The 19,962-nt window shown below is 33.2% G+C and overlaps 1 protein-coding gene across 1 annotated transcript in view; it reads right to left on the bottom strand.

Moving 5' to 3' along the window:
* The window catches only part of LOC145268711 (argininosuccinate synthase-like), a 93,938-nt gene extending 79,194 nt beyond the window's left edge, over positions 1-14,744 (bottom strand). The window contains exon 1 of the mRNA XM_080124251.1: positions 14,603-14,744. The gene's annotated coding sequence lies outside the window, so the exon portion shown is untranslated. The remainder of the gene's footprint in view (positions 1-14,602) is intronic.
* Between the last annotated feature and the right edge of the window lie 5,218 nt (positions 14,745-19,962).

Consider the following 19,962-nt stretch of genomic DNA (forward strand, 5'->3'; position numbering starts at 1 on the left):
TTAGGGATCTTAACAGTGAAGGGGTGAGATTTTGTTGCTAAGTGGGTTTGTCGGGATATGCATGTTGAGAGCACATTCAATTAAAATGTAAAACAGACACAGGAATGCAACATTGCGGTGATGGGACAGAGGTTGGAGCTTCGTTGACGAAGTGGGACCTATAAGATTGAAAATCTTTTTTGGACCCTATCCAAAAGGGAGAGGCTAGTGGTAGATGCACCAGCCCACATGTGGACCATGGTTCTTGCATGGTGTACTGAATACTTAGTCAAAAGTTCAGTTGTAAAATTATTCTTCTGAAGATTGAAGGTTCAATCTTTACATTTTTAATAGGAGACGTTTGCTGAGTTTGCTTTAAGGTTTTTATTTGGAGAGAGTGAGCTTAGGAGAGAGACACTTGTGGCATGTTTAGTGGTGTGCAAGCTGAAGCTGGTATTTGAGTCATTGAGTTCTTTAGTCTTTCCACTCTGGTCAGAGACAAGGCGTTGAATAGACTTTCTTGGGTTTCTTTTGTTCAACTGGTTGTTGAAGGATCCTTAAAACTGATTTTTTTTGACCAGGAATTTATAATTTCGCAATGGCTTACTACATTCACATGTAGGTGTTACTTTTTTGGGTTTGGACAAATTTCTATTGGTTTAAAATACTTTAGAATTAACACGTTCATGTTAAAAGTTGTATAAGGTCTACCCTTCTAGGCTTTGTCTTCTCTCTTTGAGAAGAGAGTTTATTGTAAATCGCCTAAAGCATTCTGCCTGGAACTGCCGATAGGGCAGCACCAGCATCTTTTGCCAGGTCAGAGGGCTTAGGGAATAACTAAAAGTCACAGGGAGCAAGGTCTGAACTATAGGGAGGGTGAGGAACTGTCCTGATGCCCATCTTGGTCAAATAGTCTGTGTCAAGGATGCAGCTGTGGACTGGTGCATTCACGCAAATCTTCTGCATCTTCAGTTCCTAGCAAATAATTGTGTGTACAGTTCCCACACTGACATCAAACTGTGCACTTATTGTCTCTATAGACACACGACGGTCCTTATCCCTGAAATTCTTTATTTGGCCAATCAACTCTGGTGTTCTGACTAACTTTTCTCCTCCCACACCTCTCATCCTTCCTCACAGACTCCGTGCCTTCCTTGAATCTCTTATTCCACTCAGCTGTGACAATCAGGCTTTAGTAGGGTGTATTCCAATTCCTTCTGTAGCTGTTTATTTGATCCTGAAATCATAAAAATGGGTCAATCATCTCATCAGATGTATCGCAATAACATACGGCACAATCACGTTGACACACCGGTTCTTGCCAGATCACCGAAGTTAAACAATGTCGAGCCTGACCAGTACCAGATGGATGAGCATTTGAGAAGGAGACGCGATGTATGTACCGCAAGATAAAATACCAGGTTGGGAAAATGGCGCAGTCTATCCTTCTCTCGAGGGTAGATGGGCCTCTCTTAAGCCGTCGTATGCAACCCATCTAGTGATGGCGTCACGATATAAAAAAAAAAAAACCTTTGATAGCCCTAGCGAAGCATCAAGTATTCAGCTATGGACAAGTTTTGAATTACAGTTCAATCTTGACTGCAGCCGCATGTTATGTTTATGTTACGTTAAGTAATAACTAGGGCTAGGACAACAGCATATTTTTTTTATTGTTTTGACTCTCGAGTGTGTATCCGTTGATAGTTTATATGTTGTTGCCATAGCCCGAGTTATTACATCCTGACTTTTCAAGAATCTATGACAATTTTAGATGCCTGTACAAAAAAGTCTGGAAACTTATTCAAGGCAACACCAGGCACCCCCGCTAGTCACTTATCAAAGCCAAAAGCTATTCGAAGATGACGGTTTCTATTAACCTTTGTAACCTATTTACATTTTTCAAAAAGTGGGCGCTTATCCCCCCCCCCAAAGAAAAAAAAAAACAAAAATAAAGAAAAATTCTGTATGACATCCATACTCGTGATGGAAAGAAAATATCATATTCCAAAAATCACATGAATTGATCAAGTTTATTTTTTATAAAGAAAATCATTTAAAGCAAATTTCAGTTCTTCCAATGCCTTCCCACCATGTTAAGAATGGCTTTTTAAAATTTCACACACTTAAATTATTTAGAATTATCTCCCTTGTTCCTCCAAACTGTCTTCAAGATGGTGTTGTGTGATTCTCACCTGTAGATTAGTTATGAAATCTGATTTTCTTATTTAAAAATGAAACTACTTGATCAATTTATATGAGTTTTGGCGTACACTTAACCCTTATCCTCGAGTGGTCTCTGGATCTTGATAAGTGGCGAACTCTTTAGTATGAAAAAGAAAATCTCTGGTCTGTCAGCAAACACAGGATATAGGATATATTAGGATTCTCTGTATTTATTTCCATTGTTTCTCTCTTGTGGCTATCCTATCACATGACATGGCAGACATACAGAAAGTAATTGACCATCTTTGTAGAACATCCATTTATTTAAATTTATTGTTTTCAAACTTTTATGTCTCCTACATTAATAACTAAACCTTCGGGTCAAGATCAAAGTGTAGTATCTGTTCTTCAGATGTACACTTCAATTTCTTGTTCTCTGTCAGTGGAGGAGAAATCCTTCACGACTGAGACAATTTTTATTTTTGTTTCTTTTCTCCACATTAAAAAACGACCCTGGTGTCTAACTCTGTCCCATGGGGAGGCATTGTAAATAGTATTATGTTTAATTCCGCCATTTGTGTGAGACAATTAAATAGGAACACTATTTATTTTTTTTCGATTCTTTTTTTTTTTTTTTTTTTTTAAATTTCATTAAAAAGGTTTGCAAATAAAACTGTATTTCAAACATGTTATGCTTGAAAATAAATAGTTAATATAGCTTTCTATAATTAAATCATTCTCACACATTAAAAACTTTGCGTCTAATTTTACCCTCCCTCGTGGGGAGTCAAGTAAATAGCATTTTTTAATGAAAATAAAAATATTAAATGATTTGTAAATAAAATTTTGTGTGATTGAATATTATATCGTTTATGAAAATTTAAATTATGTTTTTGGTAAATTTTATTTCGTTTTTATTTTATACTATATTTTTAACCGTATAATTGTTAGGTGTAAGTACAACGGTTTGTTATATGTTTTGTTTTGTTTTTGTATTGTTTTCTTTGTTGTCACTTTTTACCAATTGGAATGTCGTCTGATTCCATATCAATAGCGTAGTAGTAATTGGGCTAATGAAACTCCCAGAAATTCAATGCATAGAAATAAATAATGAGTAAGTAACTAATCCAAAAATAAGAAGTCAGCTCTGCCCTCTAGTATCACATAAAAAATCACTGCAAACATAATAGAAGGAAAAATACAGTAAATAAAATATAAAATCGAGTAATCGTTTCAACATGTGAAGAACGCTCGCGGCTGACTGTTAGAGTTTGTTTTAAAACCTGGAATCCAAGGTTACTTCGTTTCGTTTAAGTAATCCTTCGACTCGCAGCCCCCCCCCCACAAAAAAAATAAATAAATAAATAAAAAAAATGGCATAAGTAACCCATAGAATAGTTGTAATCGAAAGTTGCGTTTCACTCGACGGTAAAATGGCAATCCATTTTTTTTAAGCAACTAAGAACTCAAACTGGTGTTTCCTCGTAAATTCCCCTGTGGACATATCTGCAACGGTGTTAAGTGGCCATGGGGGGGGGGAAGTATGAATCTAATAGACAGAAAAGATTTTACCACTTCCATTGATTGTAACAGACTTTGGCTGTGAACTCTCAGCAGGAAAAATATATGGAATTAAGATTATCGAGGAAGTGGATAGGTAATAGGCCTATAACACACCAGAGATATTGTCTTGATTTTTAATCCTATTAAGGTCAAACTCAGAGGTAAAAATGAGTTAATTTTATTTATATAGAAGATAGATAGAAGAGAAGAATACAGAGAAGAGATTTTACTTAAAAGCCTCTTATTTGTAACTTTTAAATAGTCTAACTCTTCAAAAAACTGATGGAAGACAGTAAACATTTATTCAATGTGATCTTTGTTTCAAATTAGTGCCTGGATTGGGGGGGGGAAGAAGAAGAAAAGAGAAAAGAAAAACTTTCGTCTGTAGACTGTTTATTAATATACTTTATATTATATATTATAAAGTTGCGATTTCCAAAATAAAAATTGTATCTATATAATTTGGTTTCATCAGTTTGAATCGAAACCAAATCCCAAACTGACTGACAGACTGACAGACAGACAGATAGACAGGTAGGTAGGTATGTAGGTAGATTACGTGAGTTTCTTCAGTTATAATCAAAACCAAAGCCATAACTTATGAAGAATTCTTGATAAAAATATTCATAGAAAAATAGATTACTAAGATGCCATTAGCTAAAATCGAAACCGAAACCAAGACTCATGAAGAATTCTTGATAAAATTATTTTTAAATAATAGATTATTGGTGTGCCATTAGCTATAATCGAAACCAAAACTTATGAGGAGTTCTTGGTAAAATTATTTATAAAAAAAAATAGATAACTTAAGTGCCATCAGCCATAATCGAAACCGAAACCAAAATTATGAAGAATTCTTAGTAAAATTATTTATAAAAAAATTAAATGACTTGAGTGCCATCAGCTATAATCGAAAACAAAACCAAAACTTATGAAGAATTCTTGGTAAAATTATTCATTACAAGAAATGGAAGTACATAACAATTAAACGACCCGGATGTAAACGTGACACACAAAATAACACACACGCTTTCGTGTATATATATATATATATATATATATATATATATATACATATATATATATGATGATTATTATTTATATAATTCTTTGAACTGCTGTTCTCATTTTGAGTGTCATTTTCATAACATTTAAGTCGATGTAACCGCCGACGTTTTTCAGGTGTATCTTGTCAAACTTGGGAATCCACACAGAATTTTGAATGGTTAGTTAGTTATTTTTTTAATTTACTCCGTTGACGATTGTGAAGCTCGATGCGTGATCTACACTGCTTTGCACAGATTGAGCCCAGGAACACAGGATTTGAGTTTTGATGGTTAGTGGCCGCCGCTCGTCAGTGTCTCAGTATGCGACGCTCCGTAGCAGCTCACTCATACTCCTTGTTGAAGAAGGGCATCCCGCTATCATATCTGTCTCTGTCCACTGCCAAAGTCTCCAAAAGATCAAAGGGAATATTGCAGCGCTTGCGGGTGAGGTTGATGCAGTTTATGTAGCGTTTCATTAGCCGTGAGTGCGCTGACTGAATAGAACTCTTTAAGGTAGTCTGAGAGCATTTCGAATGGAACTCTTCATTTAATTCACAGGGGTAGGATATTCGTCCACACTGAGATATCGAACCTTCAACCTACAGACGAGTATAACTTACAATTAAATTTAACCAAGTACTTTATCCGTTATGCCTGGGTGTAAAAATTCCTTGGGGATAAAATACTTGGTAAAATTCAATTGTAAGTTAAGATTCCCCGAGTTCAACAGAAAGATTCTAGAGTTTGACACGATACACCTGGGGAAAGTCGGAGATTACATCAGCCAAAACGTTGTGAGGATAATCTTTTTTTGATGAAACAATCTGGACTTCAGAATGTGGAAATGGGGGGGGGTAATGGTCGCTCTTGGCACATTATGCATCGGATTATTTTTTTTTTTTATAAAACGAATAATAATGGAATAAGCTCGGTGGATTTGGACATAATCCGAAGGAATTATAAGCTTTCACTTTATCCAGCAACCAACCACAGAATTATTGTACGCCAGGTCACGCAGCTTTGGCCATTTGGTTCTTTTTTATAATAGTGACCCCACTGAGAATTCATATTTCTCTTTTTTAGGGTTCATATTATTTATTAAAATGTAATGCTACCATACTTTAGGGTAATTGTACCAACTAAAAAAAGTGCTCTTTATATGAATGGTTGCCAAAAGAGCACTTTCAGCTAATTGGTGCAATTACCTTGGACATGGTGCAATTACCCCAAAGTATGGTATATATATTATGAAAGAAATCTATAAAGATACGAGACTACCCATGACCCGTTGGGTCAGTGTTGTGGTGGCACACATTCATTTGCATATGTGGATAGTAATTACACATAAATAGGAAGACTCAGTTAGTCTGAGTGTGTGTTCACCAGAAGCCACTGAAGGCCGCCGAGAGCAGATATGTTTCTCCAGCAAAGACTCTCTTATTTGACACCATTATGTAAATATCCTGTAAATATACCTTTTTCTAATATACTTCTTATTTGATCTACCTTTGTTTGTTGAGTCGTCATTTGTATTACTTTCTACGTTACTTGTTTCAACCTGCAAACTTAACAGCCAGTATGTTATATTAGCTTTGGAATTAATGTCTGAGTGTGACACTTGTGACATAAAGAAAATAGTTTTTTGTGACGTAACAGAAACATTTCCATGAAAGTATATTAAAATGAAAAAGAATATAGTCGTTCTGTTTATAATTATTTTGGGAAAATAAATAAACTTGTAGCCATTGAATTATAAGTGGTTTACCATATTTATAGGTAAATGTACACTGAACAGATACCGTAATACTTCAAGTTAAATTCAAATTTTGATATATCTTTTATAAATGAAATTGTTAGATGAAAGTACAGAATAGTTAAAACACTCTCCCCATGTTAAGAATGGCTTTTTAAATAGAAAATGAAAATAAAATGTAACTTTTTCATTTATTTTAAACAAACATTCATGACCCATTGGGTCAAATATTTAATTTATATGTTAATAATAAGGTCAATGAAACTAATTAAGACAATGTGGAAATAAGCGATGTAAAAAAAAAAAAAAGCAGAAAGTATTAAAAATTGTTTATATGGATAATTTAAACGCAAAAAAAACAAAAAAAAACAATTGGGACGCTGAAAACATACACAGTAAAACAATACGTTTTATTGTCACGTTGATTATTTGTAATGCACATTAAAAAAACATTTTGGAAGTTATTTATGTTATTAGTGTAGAAGAAAATGTATGAATGTTTTTAAGAAAGGTGTATTAAAAAATAGAGAATAAATTAAATAAATAAATAGTGATTTGTGTTTATTTGTTTGCGCTGTTATGGGTTTATGTTTATGTACGCATGCGCAACCGGAAGTCGGAAACCAGATGTGCGTTAAAACACAACTTACAAGGTCATTTGAGTTTTATAATTATATAGATACCAGAGATGTTAAGATTTTTGTTCCTTAGAAACGCTGGTTGTATTTGAATAAAATATGTATTATATACGTTTGAAGCAAAAACAACGCATTTTTACAAAATAAACAGACATTTATTTTGTTTGAAATTTATGTTGAAATTCATAAATATATTTCGAAGGAAACCTTCATCTTCAGTATACATTTCTTCCTTTTTTTTTTTCTTTTTTTTTTTGCCATGTTGTTGTTGGAGCAGAGAATCAGAAAGTAGAAGTTCGTTTGTTATTTTTACGGTAATTTTTTAAATCTCGGAACTTTAAACGGGATTTAAAACACTACCGTCCGTAAAAACAACAAACAAACTTGTACTTGCCGATTCTTCTCTGCTCCAACAACACGAAAAATAAAAAAATAAATAAAAAAAAGGAAAAACATACTGAAGATGAAGCTTTGCTTCGAAATATATTTATGAATTCCAATATAAATTTCAAACAAAGTAAATGTCTGTTTATTTTGTAATAATGCCTTGTTTTGGCTTCAAACGTATATAATACATATTTTATTTTATATATCAGAGATGTTAAGTTTATATATATATATATATATATATAGTGTGAAACATTCATTGATCATCATTTAATCCTGGGCAACGTCAGATCTCCCTGTACGTATATATATATATATATATATATACGAACAGGGAGATCATGACAATAAAAATATGGGAGTGTGAAACATTCATTGATCATCATTTAATCCTGGGCAACGTCAGATCTCCCTGTTCGTATATATATATATATATATATATATATATATATATATATATATATATATATATATATATATATATATTCACACTCCCATATTTTTATTGTCATGAAATTGATTAATTCTTGTTCTAATTGAAGACCCATCGCCGTGTATTGGGAGGAAGCTTCACATACCTCCCCACAGTGACTTAGTCCACAATAGATTCTAGTCTACATTGTACGGTAGAGAATCTACTGTTGATTTTATAAAAAAAACAAAAAAAGCATTCGAGGTTAATGAGTCTAAGATGGTCACTGAGACAACAGCTTAGCAATCGATGGTTATGGAAGTTAAATAAAATTTGATTATTTATACATGATAAAATATTAAACTTCTAACATTAAATTTAGATAATAATTAAAAACCCTACAATTAACCAAATTTTGGATATGTTATTATTTTCTACATGAGAATTAAGTGAGTGATATTATTCTTTACTTAAAAAGGACATATTAAAAATAAAATCGATCTGTGGACTATCTGGAATAAACACCGAAAAATACTTGCAAGTGAAAATAGGAATTGTAAAGTTTATTGATTTATAGGGTTTTATCGTATGTTTTAAACTATAAAAGAAAATAACCGGCGGTCAATATTTTTTTATGTGATCGCTTAAACTTCATGCTGAAAAGATAATAGTGTTGGGATGATTAATCGCAATCGGAAAACGCGGAACTTTTTAGGGTATTGGAATTGGAAAAAAAAATTGAGCTTCATTTTTTTTTTTTTTTTTACAAAGGAGTCAACACGTATCAAGGCCCGGATGCCACTTAAGGATTGAGTGTGACGGTAGTCACTGGGACAATATCGTAGTAATTCGTTAGTAGTGGAAATTTGGTAAATTGGATTACTTAAGGGGAACAGCTAATCAAGAACTTGTTTACATTGGACTTGAAGACGACCATATTATAGTAAAAAAAGAAATGAACTGTTCAGAAAGAACATAATACTCGCATGTACATGTCTCCGTTTTTGTACGAATTAAATATAATATTTATGTGTATTTTACAACCGGGCAACGCCAGGCGGCCTGCTAGTATATAAAAAAAAACATAAAACCATTTTTAATGCCTATGCAGAATTTCTTCTCGCATTCTTTTCTGCCTCCCACTTTTAATTTTAACGAAAAGTTTTACAGTTTTTACACGTTAAAAGTACAAGGATTTAATGACAATTTAATTCTATTGCGTTTGGTATAGATTATTTAATTAATTTATTTTTTGTTACGAGGAATCGACTGTTAACTATTCTGGATTTTACCTTTCAGGCCATATTAAATTACTGAATTTGGACCGAACGTTTTTTTTTTTTTTTTTTAATTTTTAAATCCTAACTCTAAACAAAGTTTTAGATATAGTTCGACAGAAGCCGGTTTGATTCGGTTCAAATTCTGTAGAAGCGCCAAATTAGAATTTTATTTTTAATCCAGCTGACTACTACAATATGGTTGTCTTCAAGTCTAACATAAACAAGTTTTTAATGAGCCGTTCCATATAAGTTAACAAATTTACCGAATTTCCATTACTAACGATTACTGTAGTGTCCAATTTTTATTGTACACGCTTTAACCCTTATCCTCGAGTGGCCCCTTGGCCTTGATAAGTGGTGATGCCTACGTGAAAAAAAAAAATCCCACAGAAACAAGGCTTTGTTCAGCGCGACTAAAAAGATGTAATGCAAAAGAAAAAAAAGAAAAAAAAAGAAAAAAAAAAGAAAAAAAGAAAAAGAAAAAAGAAAAAGAAAGAAAAAGGAAAAGAAAAAGAAAAGAAAAGAAAAAGAAAAAGAAAAGAAAAGGGAAAAGAAAAAGAAAAAAAAAAAGAAAAAAAAAAGAAAAAAAAAAAGAAAAAGAAAGAAAAAGGAAAAGAAAAAGAAAAGAAAAGAAAAGAAAAAGAAAAGAAAAGGGAAAAGAAAAAGAAAAAAAAACGACAAAGAAAAAAAGACACAGACAAAGAAAAAAAAAGCTGATTAAATGTAAATATTTAATATTAAAGAAAATGCTTTGTAAATATATATTTTTTCTTTTAAATATTTAAAAGTTTTGTAAATATTTAATATTAAAGAAAATGCTTTGTAAATATATATTTTTACTTTTAAATATTTAAAAGTTTTGTAAATATATTTTTAAAAAATCTTGCTCGTGAACATTCGAACATGCCTGCTATTTAACCTGTTTACAACCAACGGCAATGTCAAGGTCGAACAACCGGTGTCCCTTGAATTATTCGCCTATCTTTGTCGTCTGCTACGGGGTATCTAATCTTTACTTGATCCATTATATGATCTTTTGCTGCTAGTGGACTTATTGATCCGCGCTATTTTTGAATAGTATTTTCAAGTTTAATTAAAGTTTTACGATACCTGTGTTACTTTTTATTTAAAAATAAAAAATAAAAAATAAAAATTTCAAGTTGGCGTGAACTTTGTGGATTCTTTTCTTATTATTGTTTTTTTATTCTTTTGATGTTAATGTTTTTTTCTTGCCGGATTTAACAACCAAACAAAATGAAAGCAAAGCAAAACAAAACAAAATCACACAAACAAATAAAAATAAATAAATAAGATTGGTGCTTATGCACTTATGTTACTGTTAAATAAATAAATAAAAAAAAACACACACGCAAAAATTCTTTCCTTGTAAAAATAATAATTGTCCCTAAGTTGAACTGCGTACACTATCGGAGCCGATGCGTACTTCGCTAGAGGGGTAGCACTCGTGTACGTCAGCCCTGTAAACTGCAGAAGTACAAATGTTTCTATTGTCAATATAAAAAACAAAACGAATATATATATATATATATATATATATATATATATATATATATATATATATATATATATATATATATATAAGCGAAAATGTATGTGTGTATGTGTGTTCGCTTTTTCTGTATGTCTTCAAAAGGCTTTTTTTCCGGCGGATTCTCGAGGCTGTCACTCATTTTAAAAACTTTTTATATCACATCTAAATGATAATATCTATGACTTAACAACGGTGGTTGCCCTCTATTTAATTTGCCCGATTTTGAAACGTTAACTATTTGACATTTTCGGATCTGCACGTGTTGCATTCGTTTTTCGGTATATAAACAAAAAAAAAGAAAAGAAAAGAAAAAAAAAAGTGAAACTCGATTCGAAATACTGGCCCACGGCCAGTGGTCTCTAGAAAGCTATGTAACGTTTGGTCAATGTCGGCTTTGTCATATCAGACGGTTGCTTTCATTTCGAGACAAGACACTCCTCCTAATAAACAGGGAGCTGTTTTTTCCAAAGTTAGTTAAAAACAATCAAACCAGTTTATTGACCTCATTAAAAACTGTCCCGCAGAAAATGTTAACTGCTGAATAGCTATCGCTTACCATCGCCGCATGTGCATTAAGCTTTTTTGTATAAAAAAACAGACTCGCGTTAAATAAAACACTGTCCCGCACTCAAAGTTCACGCCAGTAACTCGTCAAAAAACGGGCACCTGTTTTTTTACTTTACTATTTTCCAACTGCGCGTCAAGGCTTCGTTTTTTTTTTTAACAACCAACGATTTTGCTTTTTATTTACCCAAAACCACATACACCTCCAAACACCCGGGCAACGCTGGGTACCCCTCGCTAGTATATATATAAAAGCGAAAATGTATGTATGTATGTATGTGTGTGTGTTCGCTTTTTCTGTACGTCAACAAAAGGCTTTTTTCAGAGAAGCGGTCGCTCGGTTCACAACTTTTTATATCACATATAAATCGTAATATCTCACAGTTAACAACGAAGCCTGCCTGTCTATTTAATTTGCTCGATTTCGGGAAGATAAATATTCAATATTTGTCGCTCGCCGCATGTGGGTTAGTCTTTTTCCTATAACATCTTGGGGGGGGGAGGGAAGCATTCAGCAGTAAAGGAATACTATTCCGCAGTCAAACTTGACCTCATTAACTCATTAAAATGGGCACCTGCTAAATCCAAGTAATTAAATAAATTCAAACGTGTTTCCTTTAGCATCTCGCGGTGGGGCAATGATTAACGTCGCACGTTTTTTTTTTCACACTTTAATTTACAACTTTGCCTCAACGGTTCGGGTTCGACCCCCACCTCCAAACACCCGGGCAACGCCGGGTACCCCTCACTAGTATAATTATAAAACTCAAATGAACTTGTAACAATGTATGTAATTCACTTTCCGGTTTACGACATTCGGTTGCGCATGCGCACATGGCCTGCACACTGAAATATTAACGTTATTATTTCGAAATTATTATTTAACTAGCGGGGGTACCCGGCGTTGCCCGAGTGTTTGTTTCCGGGACGGGGGGGGGGAGTTTTAAAAAATGTTATGGTAGGTAAGTAGGAAGGATCAAACCCGGAGTCATGAGTAAAAGTAGGAAAATAAAGTGTGAAAAAAAAAACAAAAAAAAACATCTGCAACGTTAACAGTTCGGCCACCAAGAAAAGTCCATTCCAGTTGTTTAGGAAAAAAAAAACAAAAAAAAAAAACGACTACGGTAGGTCGGCGCGAACGTGAAAATATAATGTGAATTGTCCAGCACGCTAACCACTACGCCACAGAGCACTGCAGCTTAGTTTAGTGATTTTAAATAACTTCACATGAAAGAACTACGAAGCCAAACCGGTGTTCTCTTCTCAACTGTTCCTTGTGAACGATCCCCAAACGGTGTTAAGTGGTGGCAGGGGGAGGAGGAATTTATAAGAGAGAAAATATTTTACCACTTCCATTGATCTTAACCGATTTTGGCCGTGACTTCTCAGCAGAAAAAGTATAGAAATCTAAGATTATCGAGGAATTTGAGAAATAATAAGCCTATAACACACCTCAGATATTGTTCTGTCGTTTGTGCATATTATATTTGCATGAAATATCTTGATTTTTAATCCTATTAAGGTCAAAATCACACGGGAAAAAATGAGTTCATTTTATTTATATAGAAAGAAAAGAGATAGAGAAGAGACATGGGAAAAGTGGAGTTTAAAATAACTTAAACGTAATACAGAAATGAACGATGTAAAAACAAAAACCGAGATATATCAAAATTTGAATTTAACTATAATAAGTATTATGGTATCTGTTCAGTGCACATTTACCTATAAGTATGGCCAACCACTTATAATTCAGTAACTGTAAATTAAAAAAAAAAAATCAATTATAATAAACAGAACGACTCATAGAAATCTATATTCTTTTTCATTTTAATATACTTTCATAGAAATGCTTCTGTTATGTAAAAAAAAAAAACCAAAAAAAAACCTAATTTCTCTACCTCACAAGTGTCACGCTCATACATGAATTTTATAGCTAATATAACATACTGACCCAACGAGTCACGGGTAGTCTAGTATATCACCGAAATTAGTATATATATATATATATATATATATATATATATATATATATATATATATATATATATATATATATATAAGATCACCGAAATTAAGTAACGTTGAGTTTGGCCAGTACCAGATGGGTGACCATCTGGGAAGTCTAGGCGCTCTCTGCATTCACTGCATTGCTGCTGAGTCGTAGAAATTTCCAGGTTGACATCTGGGGGCGCATTAATTCACTGGGAGACATGCGCTTCCAGTCTCCGTTAAAGACATGCAGGAGAAGAAGGTAACTCTGATGTAAAAACCTGCGGTCTACTCTGTCTTGTGGCAGTCATTTGCAGTGCAGACTGACAAAGGTTAGCAGTAATACCAAAATGTGTGGTTACACAAAGCCTTCACCAGTATATAAAAAAAAAACATGTGTGGATTTCCGAGTAACTTAGCTGTTGTGACGAAAGCGACGTCGAAATCGACGGGACAGTCCATCCAGCCTATATATATATATATATATATATATATATATATATATATATATATATATATATATATATATATATATATATATATAAACAAAGAAAACCTCACAATAAATTAATACAAAATGTAAAAATAACTAAAAAAAAATAAAATAAAAAATACGCATAAAACCCCAACAAAACAAACAAACAAAAAACAAACAAACAAACAAAACAAAACGCAAAATCAAACAAAAAATAAAAACGGTGCCTGCCACCTCTATTCCGGAATAATGTGACAAATTATTGTTTTTGTTGTTTGAAGAATTAAATAAAGGGTAATTATAGAGAATACGGACCGGGCTATATATATATATATATATATATATATATATATATATATATATATATATGAAATGGATAAGACTTCAAGTTACGCAAGTTCGTAAATTCAATATTTACGGTATTTTTATTATTAAATTAAATTTAAAGACAGAATAGTTAAAACAAACAAACAAACAAACAAACAAAGCAACAAACAAACAAAAACCCTACCCCCTTAGAATGGTTTTCAAAATAGTAACATTTTTAATAATGTCATTATTTCAGCACGATCCGTGTTATGAATGTGCCGAAATAAACACGCTGCTTAGACAAACATACGAATATTTGGGATGAGAATTAAGTCAATCATGTTGATATATTTTTTTGCCAAAAAAAAAAAAAAATGATCGTAAGAAACGAAAATAAAAAAATATATTAACACGTGCGCGTGCATCCACACACACACTGTGTGTGTGTGTGTGTGTGTGTGTGTGTGTGTGTGTGTTACATATATTACTGACCTTGTAGAGAACAAGAATTTCGAGCAGGCTGGTGCGTGGAAGAAACAGCAACTGAAGTCGACTTCAGCAGAAAACAGCAACTGTGACTTAAATTAGAATTCAACAACACACGCGCGTATGATGCAACCGACAAAGAAACAAGGGCAGATAACTAATGAACAGAGAATGAGAGACGAGGGAGGGGGAGTTGTAAGCTTTAGGCGGCGAGCATGCCATTTTTCGGGATAATAATAACAAAAGAATTATATATATATATATATATATATATATATATATATATATATATATATATATATATATATATATATATATATATACTTTTATATTGTTTTATGTATACTTTTTATTTGTTTTTTTACACAAGCAGTTATATGTTGTTACACAGTCATGAGCAATTAGCTAGTTATCGGTAACTAAAGAGCTCTTTACGCGATACAGCGGCACTTGTACAGTTTAATCAACACATTAAAAAAATAAAAATATCGAAAAAATGTTATATTGTACGTATCCGTTATGGACTGAAGATCTCCGAAGAAAAAATTTAATTTAATTTGATGGAGTAGTTTTTTTTTGTTTTGTTTTTTTTTACCGCAGAAAAACACGTTTTTATGAGAGCGCGTTGAAGTCAGCCATTGTGAAAATAATTAACACGCCACGGGGAGATAACTCCATGTAAGGCGCCGACACTCCCTCCCCATCTTTAATTCTAGCTTTTCTTTCTAAAAATCGAACCTTTTGCTCGGTATCATAACAAATTGTTTTTTCACTGTAAAAAAAAACAAACGAAAAAACAAAAAAAAAACTACTTGATGAAATTGAGTGAATTGTTTTTTCAGAGAACTTCATTCCATAACGGATACGTACAATATAACCTTTTTTCGATATTTTCATTTTTTAATGTCTTGACTAAACTGTACAAGTACCGATACAAGCTTATACGAAGCAAAGATTACCCTACTTCGGTATTGGGCACTGTTTGTATTAACCTCGTAAAACTTCATTACATCTGAAAATTAATAACCTCGGATTATATATATAAGAGCAAATAGTTAATAAAACATGTTAAAAACACTTTGAAAAAGAGTTAAAAACATATTTAATCTGAAAAGGAAAAACTTAATAAGTGGATAGTCCTTAATCCGCGGAGTTTCGAAGAAATACTTTCCTTCTCATCAGAGGGTAGAATTTAGCAAAATGCGGGATCGGATTTTGCATACAAAAGTATTTGATGAAACTGCAAGTAAGTCAAAGATCTTACTTGATAACAAAAAGTGGAGTAGAGGGAATATGGCGAAGAAAAGGGTGATTACACGTGAATGGATAGTCTGGTGAAAGGTAAAATATCCAATGACGGTAAAATCCAAAAATGTAAATCCAAGAAAGTTTGTTAAATAATTAGTTAAGAAAGTTAAATAATTAGTTTTGTAGTTAATAGGATTATTAACCAAGGCGTAGCAGTGACTGAAACAAAACACTAGACATAAAGGTCAAATATATTTAGAGTTTATGGACAGTTTTAGGGGTGGGAGTGAGTTCTGCAACAGTTTACAACAGTGAGGGATACTTTACGGATAGTCTTGAGTTTGTGACAGTTGACGACAGTTTGCAGTTTGGGACAATTGAAGTCAGGTTGTGTCTCGGAGTAGATTGAGAAATGAATTGATCAACCGACCGACGAAGATGACCTCGACAGACGACAAAAATGTGGGCGTTAGTGTTTAAAAGGTCAATTGTGTCACACACACACACACACACACACACAGAGTACAGCTGATATATACAGAATGCGTTGGACTTGGTGTTTTCTGTGTTTAAGTTTGTTTTATTTGTAATACTTGCGAGTCACTGTGCTCGCCAGTAGGAGAGACGACGACACGGCGAGAATAGAAGATGAAAGAGAAGACCATAGAAACAGCATTAAAGTCAACGATTGATGTCGAGAGGAGACACGTGGTTGCACTGTAAAAAAAAGTTTAGAATGCCCATCCCGTAGATATTAGGGATAATCGAATAAGTGGGTTAGTTGAAATTGAAATGCTAGTCGGTCACTTATTGTGTTCCTTAACCGTGTGTGTGCGAAAAAAAAAAAAAATGCGATGAGGAAATTTCAACGTTATTTTTTCCCACGTTGTATATTAATGATACACGAAAAAAAAAAAAATTCTCACATCATACCTTTTTTTTTTGTTTTAATTAAAGGTTTTTTTTTTAAACCTGTCACCATTTTAAAAAAAAATTACGAATTAAATACAACACCGTAAAGTAAAGTTTTTAAACAATGAATTTTGTGAAAGAGAGAGAGAGAGAGAGAGAGAGAGAGAGAGAGAGAGAGAGAGAGAGAAAGTAACACACACACACACACATATATATATATATATATATATATATATATATATATATATATATATATATATATATATATATATGTGTGTGTGTTTTGAGAAAAATAGAAAAACCGAATGAAATTATTAAAATAATCAACGTTTCGTCCTTATTTCAGAGGACATCTTCAGGATAATTGAAGTAAAAATGTAAGAAAAGAAAAAGTCATAGATCGTACGAAAAGGAGGACAGTTTTTGAAACCTACTCATGTCGGGAAGGACAAACATATGTGTGCGTATGGGAAGGTTGGGTTGTTCGATGTCTATATATACACTTTTAAAAATGCGTTAAAATAAATATGTACATTTTTTTTTTCTTCTGTAAACTTATTCATTTTGTTGAAATATTTAAGGAAAACGGTTAGCCAGGATCTGTTTTGATATTTTTTTCTTTGATTATTATTTTCCCTATGCTAGGGGTTAAATGGTAGAAGCCTTTTCTTTGCGTAATAGTATAAGTATTCAATATTAGTGCTGATTCTAAAAGTCTTCTTGTAGCTCTATCTATCACGTATTTAATAATTTTCGCTTGATCTAAATTAAATGAGTGATCGTGTTCTGCACAACGGCAAAAGAGTGCATTTAGGGCGTTACCATTTCTTATATCTCTTCTGTGCTCGTTAAGTCTTAATTTCAATTTTCGCTGTGTTTCACCTATGTACGCTTGTTGACAGTTGTTACATGGGATAGAATATATACCGGCATCGGATGTGAGGGTTTTGGGAGAGTGCTTGGTAGTTTTTAATGTCTGTTTTATGGTTGAGGAAGTTGTTTGTATCAAGTGAAAACCAAGTCTATTAAGAGTGTCGTAGATTTTTGTATTTTTTGTGTGGGTGGGAATGAAAAGATGTCTGTTTAATAGTGAGGTATTTGTTTTATTTTTCTGTGTGTTTATGTTATAGTGTATTTTCGTAGCTTTTTTTTTTGCGTAAGAAATGAAATAGGATGGATACTGTAGTTTTCTTAAAACATTCGTAATATATTGAAATTCATCATTAAGATATTGGGGACTGCATATTCTAAATTAATTAATTTAATTTAATTTAGATCAAGCGAAAATTATTAAATACGTGATAGATAGAGCTAAAAGAAGACTTTTAGAATCAGCACTAATATTGAATACTTATACTATTACGCAAAGAAAAGGCTTCTACCATTTAACCCCTAGCATAGGGAAAATAATAATCAAAGAACAAAATATCAAAACAGATCCTGGCTAACCGTTTTCCTTAAATATTTCAACAAAATGAATAAGTTTACAGAAGAAAAAAAAAATGTACATATTTATTTTAACACATTTTTAAAAGTGTATATATAGACATCGAACAACCCAACCTTCCCATACGCACACATATGTTTGTCCTTCCCGACATGAGTAGGTTTCAAAAACTGTCCTCCTTTTCGTACGATCTATGACTTTTTCTTTTCTTACATTTTTACTTCTATTATCCTGAAGATGTCCTCTGAAATAAGGACGAAACGTTGATTATTTTAATAATTTCATTCGGTTTTTCTATTTTTCTCAAAACATAACATCAACCACCGCTGGTATTTTTACATTCCTTATACATACATAATATATATATATATATATATATATATATATATATATATATATATATATATATATATATATATATATCATCAGTTACTCTCTCTTATATATGTAACTAGCAGGGGTTACCCGGCGTTGCCTGGGTGATCAGCCCCCTTCCCACTCCGAGGGGTAACAAAAAAAGTCACCCCTCTGGATTTACATGCTTGGTGCCGGCCTCCCCCCTTCAGGGAGAGATAATCCCCAACCCCACCTTCAGGGAGGAGGGTGCCTGGAGGTTTCTCCCCCCCCCCCAAGGAAAAAAGTCACCTCCTCCTGGCCTCTTCGCCCCCCCAACCCTTGGGGGGGACACCGGCTCCCTCCTTTGGGGGGAGAAACTGCCAAGCTCCCCCCTTTCGGGTGAGAAAATGCCAGGCTTCCCCTTTTGGTGGGGGGATGGTGGCCAGCTCCCCCTGCTTGCCCGTAGGTGGGTGGAGGATCGGACGCCCTTCCGTTAGGAACCCACCCTTGGGGGGAGGTGGAAGGAAAGGGTATAGCCCCCCCCCCGCTTCGGATAGGATTTAATAAACAAATAGAATTAAAAAAAAAAAAGTAGAATCGATCAGGATCGAACACGCAAACTAACGGTTAACAGTTTAGTATGCATACCCGAATTACTCTCTTATCTTTAATAAATACATACAGTAAACCTGATTTGAACATATGTAAAAACATATTCCCCTGAATTATTAGCGAAAGCGTCAAGCAAATAACGAATCGATAATGAATATTTATTCCATTCGCGTGTTAAAGATTTGGCAAACGAACTAATATCCAGATCACAAACAAAACTGAAGATCGTACATTTTATTCTCCCACCTCATCTAGTTAATCGAATAGGTTGAAATATCATGTAGCACTTTAGGTCAGCGGTAGAACAACACTTTTTTACAATGTTAATCTCCTTAAAAACGTAGACGGGCACGTGCTCGGGCGGTTAGTGCCAGTTAGATACCTCTTCAGCAAAGCGAACACGGCCTCGACGCACACGAATGGAACAGAGTAGAAAAAAAGAGGAGTTGTAGAAATAATGGTGAAAATAAATTTTTATAAAGTAGGCAATAATTGATATTTTTTGTAGATTAAAATTGAATGAAATAAGTTGTATGTAGATTAGAACGAAAAACAATGAATAAGAATGGCAGAAGGAAAAATGAAGAAAAATTTTGCAGACGATAATGGGTAGATGAATGATATATAAACACAAGAAACATTAATTTATCGGAATACCGGTAGGTTTTATAACAGTCGAAAACTATAATTCACAAAAGTATTTGGGAGTCTTGTCATAAAATGTAGTAAAAGAAAGTATAAGCAAATGAATGGATAAACGGGAACATACCAAAGTAATAAAATGAGAAAATGAAGAAAATCAGATTTACTG

Source organism: Euprymna scolopes, chromosome 44, assembly GCF_053919585.1.
Source record: "Euprymna scolopes isolate OS-2025 chromosome 44, ASM5391958v1, whole genome shotgun sequence".
In the NCBI taxonomy this organism is placed as follows: Eukaryota; Metazoa; Mollusca; class Cephalopoda; order Sepiida; family Sepiolidae; genus Euprymna; species Euprymna scolopes.